Below are 6,368 nucleotides of genomic sequence, written 5' to 3' on the forward strand. Positions count from 1 at the left end.
TGTCAGCGATTCTTTCTATTGTAAAGTCATGCAGTGTGAAAACCCCTGTCGCTGATTCATCATGCAATGTGCATACAGCAGCATCTGAATGCTACCTCAGATAGTCATGCAGTGTGAAAAGAACTGTGATCTGATGAGTTTGAAAAACGTGCAGTGTGAACTCAACATTAATCAAAAAGTTAAAAATATATATATATTTTTTTTAAGGATTAAATGCAAAAATAGCTTGCCATAGCAAACTGTCTATGAATGTACACATTTAGAATTGATATGAGAATGCACATCCATATCCAGCTGATGCTTTCACATTATATTGTTTGCAACTTAAACAGACGATCCGTAGTCTTTGATGGAAGCATAAAGCTGGTTTTAAGCGGTTTGGACTTTTATTGGTTTCTATAAAAGTTAATACAAATCACAGTGTTTCGTTATGTTTTAAATTCTTCTCATTCCTTGTTTTTGCTTCATTTTAAATAGTATTTATACCACACACTTATCTTATGATGTCATTGTTTAAATACTCCAATATATAAAAATGCTTACAACTATTATGCAAGTATCTGAAAGGCAGTAAAATGCTTCAACACAACATTCACTGGTGAGTGGAGTTGTTGGCCAAGTTGAAAAGAATGACGTGGAGACCCAAAATAGAAATAGATTTCTTTTCCCATGGAGTAAATCCGGGAGCAGCACAGGGGGAAAAAAAACTACACAAGGGTCACACCCTTTGTTAAAAAGACATTTGCATAGTTAATTTTCAAGACACTTGTATTGTACGGTTCATGTTTGAGTGACGCTGCAGGTTCGAAGTCTTTAAATAGACAAAAAATTTAATCAACTTTTCCATGTTGACATTTTAGGAAAAGGTCAAAGTGGAAGGGAATAAAATTGTCCCTCATTTCTCCCTTTCCACGTACAGTACACAACATGTGTTTTGTCCCCACTCTTGACCTTGTATTATGCTTTCTAATATGTACTTGGTAAATGGTAGTTATTCAACCCTTGCTTGACTACAGATAAACCTCCATTTTAGCCCTATTCATGACCTAATGTTTAATTAGACTCACTAAGTGTGTTAATGACCTTCACAGTTTTGAGTAGTTTGACTGGTAACACAGCCTAGAAATAGTGCATCATTGTGTTCACTTCTTATCCTGAGAAACATTTGGACGTGAAGTCTGTAAGGTTTTGTTTGTTTTTTCTTACTGCATTTTTCTTAATTGGACACCGAAAGATCAGTGGAATGGCAGTTCTGTGGTTTAATTGACCTTTGATATTTTTGCATTTTTCCCCCACCTGTTTTATTATTTCATGAAATCAGTTCCCACCATATTTATCACACTGCTGTGAGACTCGGCAACCACTACTCAAGAAACACAGCTCAGGTATCCAGCATCTTGCGTTCTCTATCCAGCATCTCGCGTCCACTCTATCAAGGTGACTTCCGCTCCATCAGAGAGCAACTGCCGCAGTGATTCATACGTCTTTGAGAGGACGTGTTTTTGTACTGCTGTGGTCTGTGGAGCCGATCAGAAGAAGGTTTTCCGGTTACATTTAATTTTAAGGTGTCCTTGTTACAGTGTTATTATACAAATAAGTACTAAGTAATAGTAATTTACTACCTGTACATGATTACTGTAAAATTAGAATTAGGGTTAAGATTGGGTTTAGGGTTAGTTGCATGTAACTATGCATAAAGGACTGGTATTACTTAGTAACGTGTACTCATACTAATGTGTAAAATGTGTAACAGGGACACGGTCAAATAAAATGTTAGCAAATTTCCTAAAGATGCTCTGTCATTTTGTCCAGGGATGCATTAAGGAATTGCACAGGTCACTGCCAGTGTCCTGGAAATCAAGATTAAATTTACAAACTCCACCTACATAACATAGCTGCTGATTGGCTGAAAGATGGACGTGTCCCTCATTGTGAATGTGTGTGGGACAAATATAGTATCACTTTATAGCATTTGTTATATCTTTATGTGGTTACATTTTATTTTAATGGTCCTCTTTAGAAAGTCTGTTGACTTTAAGTAATGTTGGACCACATCTAACATTTATTAGAGTGTTAAGAGTATTAGTAGACAGGTAGGTTGGTAGAATACGTATTTTGCCAAAGGTTTTGGGACGACTGCATTTACATGCACATGAACTTTAATGACATCCCATTCTTAATTGGTAGTGTTTAATATGGAGTTGGGTCACCCTTTGCAGCTATAACAGCTTAAACTCTTCTGGCTCCAGACTCGTCCATCCGATTGCCAGACAGAGAAGCGTGATTTGTCATTCCCGGTGCCGTCAGGAGAACTGGCACCCCAATTGAGTCCGGTTTCTCCCAAGTTTTTTTCTTCATTATGTCACCTGAGTTTTGGTTCCTTGAGACCGTCGCCTCTTTTGCCTTTGGCTTGCTGAGTTGGGGACACTAAATATTCAGCTATATTACTGATCTGCAAGCAATGACACTATATGATAAATGAAACTGAGCTGGATGACATAATATTTACTGGCATGTTGTGAAACACTCATGCCATCAATGCCTCCACCTCCAAGCCACCTAGTGTTGTTTTTGGAGCGCTTATTTGCCTAAAATTCAGCATTTCTCAATTTTTTGACATTCACCACTTGTTCTGCAGTCAGTCTACTTTTCCTCATTTTTCTTTTTACAAATATGATGATTTGACCTAACGAGCTGCTCGTAGCCTCTCTTAATGACTTCCATCCACCCAAAGTCATTTAATTAGTGTGTAATTATCTTTTGCTACCTCACAGGAATTTGAACTAAGCTAACTTTGTCAGCAGTTTGAAGAGTTGTACTTGCTCTCTTTAAGAGTGTTAAATGGCATTTATGGAAAGGCCAAATGAACATTCCCTCTTTCATTACTTTTTGTTTTGTTTTCCAAATCATAAAGAGAAAACTGTGGCAGATAATCATTGCATGAAAACCTGTCTTATGTTGAAAGTGAAATGTGTTATTTCTTTGCCACTTGTAGTTTATCTATTTTATCAACAGAAAACACTCTCCATCTTTACAAAGCATAATTTGATATTTACAATGTTTCTAAAACTCTGAGCTCAATTTCATGTTGTGTGTTTGTTAGAGTTCTGGCTTATAGCGGCGGGTGAGTCTGAAACTAAAGCAAACAGTGTGTCTAATGAAAGAGAGGCTCATATTTTTAGTGTGTGACTGCCTTTACATAACTCTGAATAATAACAGTGCCATTGATTGTGGCTCTACCACAACAGAATAGACTGGGAGTGCTGGGGAAGGTATGTTTTGTAAAAAAAAAAAAAAAAAAAAAAAAACATATTGTTTGCCTTTCAGTGTGTATAAATGCGATCTAAGGTTTAAATCTCAAGCATGGCATATGATTCAAATAATGTATTTATTTGAAAATATATATATATTTTTTAAAACAACTAATTTTTCACTCACTAAACACTGTGCTATTTTCTATAAAAAGCTTTGCTGGCATATTTTTAAGTATTTCAACAAGTTAAAGCACAATTTGTATGATTTGGGGATTAAAATACCCCAGAAATGTGTTATATTTTGTTAAAATGTTTCCAAGCACTTTTAAATCCAGAGAAATAAGCAATTTTAACCAGGACACAGACTGTAAAATGAGGTCAACAAGTTTGCTTGGTAAGTTTTAACCTGTGTTGTCTAGATCCACCGCAAGATGCTAATACAGTAACTCGGTAGAAATTGCGTTCGGTTGGTTAAATCACCTCTGTTCGAAATTGCGTTTGCATTGCGGTGTGATCAAAAAGGGCACTTTCACTTTCAAAGGGGCAGGGGCTCAAAGTTGTGACTGCTGACGTTATGAGTTAACGTTTAAAGTTAATGATATATGCTAGTTAACCTTTAGGCTAAAGTTCTAGTATTGACATAACAATAACGTTTCGCAGGTTCTTACTGAAAATAAAGCAAGTTCCTCAAAAAATCTTTTGTTCCTCAAAATCTGCATCTTCCTCAGAAACAGGCTCAAAACATATAAGGCTGGATGCCTAATCTCTCCATTGTCATTGCTGTCACTGTAACAAGTGAAACAGCCAACCTGAGAAGAACTCCACAATATTATTCATGACCCTTCCAAATAAGGCAAAAACAGACCATTTCTGTGGTTGTAAAACCATAGAAAATATCTGGAAATATTTGCCCTTAAATAAGCCACGTACCCTCAATTTAAAATTTTGTTTCAACTCAATGCAAAGACTGTGTCTTTCCACAACTTAGCATCGCAAAACATCTTGCAATCCTCAGAGGGATCTTTATCGTTTTGTTTCTGGAGTAATCCTGTGTTCGTGTCATGCTGGGTTGATGTAAGTAATCCCACAACAAAAGATTAGAAAAGAAAAACTGACTTTAATATAAAATATTAAACAAAAATATACACATTGATACAAACATGTAACTAAACAATAACAGACATAAAACCTCAGGGCTTAATTTCATGAGGATTCTAATTAAACAACAGCTAAATGAAATCAGTAACTATGGGAACAAACTGGAGGGTTAGTGAGTAATTAAGGAAACTAATAAGAACAGGCAAACAGAAACAGAGCAAACAGAGAGAAAACAATAACAATAGTCCTAACGCATGCTACACTACAGGCTGCTGCCTCGCCCAGCAAAATATTTATCAATATCTATCAATATATACTAGTAGAATTAGCAAAAGTTGATTCGGACTGAAGAGTATGTTGGAGGAAGTCTAAGTGCACTTGCATATGCGCTTTTAGGTAATGCACTTGGATTAAAATGGGGCCCTAAAGCTGTCAAAGGACAAAAGAGAAAAAAGTAAAAGCCTTTTCTGTTTGTCATTTTGCCATCAATTACTGCTGGTGCCACTCATTAACATGACATATATATATATATTTTTATGAATATCAACTTAAATCATTGGATGGGCTGTACTGACAACTTTTATACATTTATGATAGGTGTTTTCCTGTCATTTTCAGAGCCATTATCACTATAAAATTTATTTGCATTGAAAAGAGCTGCCTAGACATAGGCAAGAAATAGATATCTAATGAAAGTTCTGAGGTAAACAAGGAGTTCCCTGACTTCCTTCCTTCAGTCTATTTTATGATCAACATATCAGATTTAGGACAGAGCAAAGGTTGCAACATGAGACTGTAGGATCTTTGCGCTAGCGTATGGTGGGAAATACCACCGTCAAACCTCCTTGGGTGTTCAACGCATCAACACCTCTGTTCAGGGGAGCAAATCTACATGAGATAGACTGCATACTGTACCTCACCGGGTAGTCATTAAAACAGCCTTTATGTTCAGGGGAGAGCTGACATATGTTAAATTCAAAGATGCTATTATTAAGAATTCACTGGTCTCAATGAGACATTTAGTAGTACTTATTATTATGTTTGTTTGTCACAAACAAATTCAACATGGAAGGACTTTATCTTTTAAACAAGTCCACTTAGAAGGAAGCTATACTGTTTGAACATTGGCATGTTCCTCTTCACCCTGTTGCTATGTGCTTATCTAAGTAAAGTTAGTTATTCAAAGGCCAATTGAAAACCATAGAGTTCATCATTTATTCATCTTTCTTATCAGTACTAGGTAGGTTGTTTTAGGCCTTTGTTCTGTGTAAAGATATTTACTGCACTGGAGTCATTAAAACACTTCATGTTCAGGGAACAGATAACAAAGATCCTATACAAACCTTGAATAACCTTGCAAGAAATATACAGAAAACGGGGCCATTCTGAGGCATCTGTTTAGTTAGAGAATTGATTACTCCAAGAAATACTGACTTCACCATTTGAAGCATTTAGATAATCAAGGATAATCAAAATATTACGGCAAATTAAAATAAGCTCAATTTGAGAAGAAACAATAATGCATTTCATTCTTGGAAAACAAAATAAGATATTCTGAGAAATTTTTTTTATTTTATTTTTTACAAAAACAAAAACCCAACTTGTACATTAAAAGGTACAATTTTGTACTCTTTTATTTTTTTAGAGTGTATAAATATAATGGATTTGACATCAAATCAATCTAACCTCCCTTTAAATGCTAAGGTCAGTTCAAAAATAATTTATTTAATGTTATATTATTTATTTGAGGGATTTCAAGTATATCCTTTATTTTTCAAGTAGTCAAGGTTGAGATGCGATTTAGAAAATAATTAGTAAGTAATGCAATACATTTTGAGTGTAATTACTAACTAATCTCATTACTTTGTTGAAGATTTAATTAACAGCTAGTAATTAATTACTTTTTTTTTGTGTACAATAGAGTAAACATTGCATTCAACTTACTAATTTAGCCAACAAGATTGTTTTACTTAGATACAATTAAGTCTAAAAATATGAATACTCACTTTACTAATT

Source organism: Pseudorasbora parva, chromosome 20 (assembly GCF_024679245.1).
Source record: "Pseudorasbora parva isolate DD20220531a chromosome 20, ASM2467924v1, whole genome shotgun sequence".
NCBI classification, from domain to species: domain Eukaryota; kingdom Metazoa; phylum Chordata; class Actinopteri; order Cypriniformes; family Gobionidae; genus Pseudorasbora; species Pseudorasbora parva.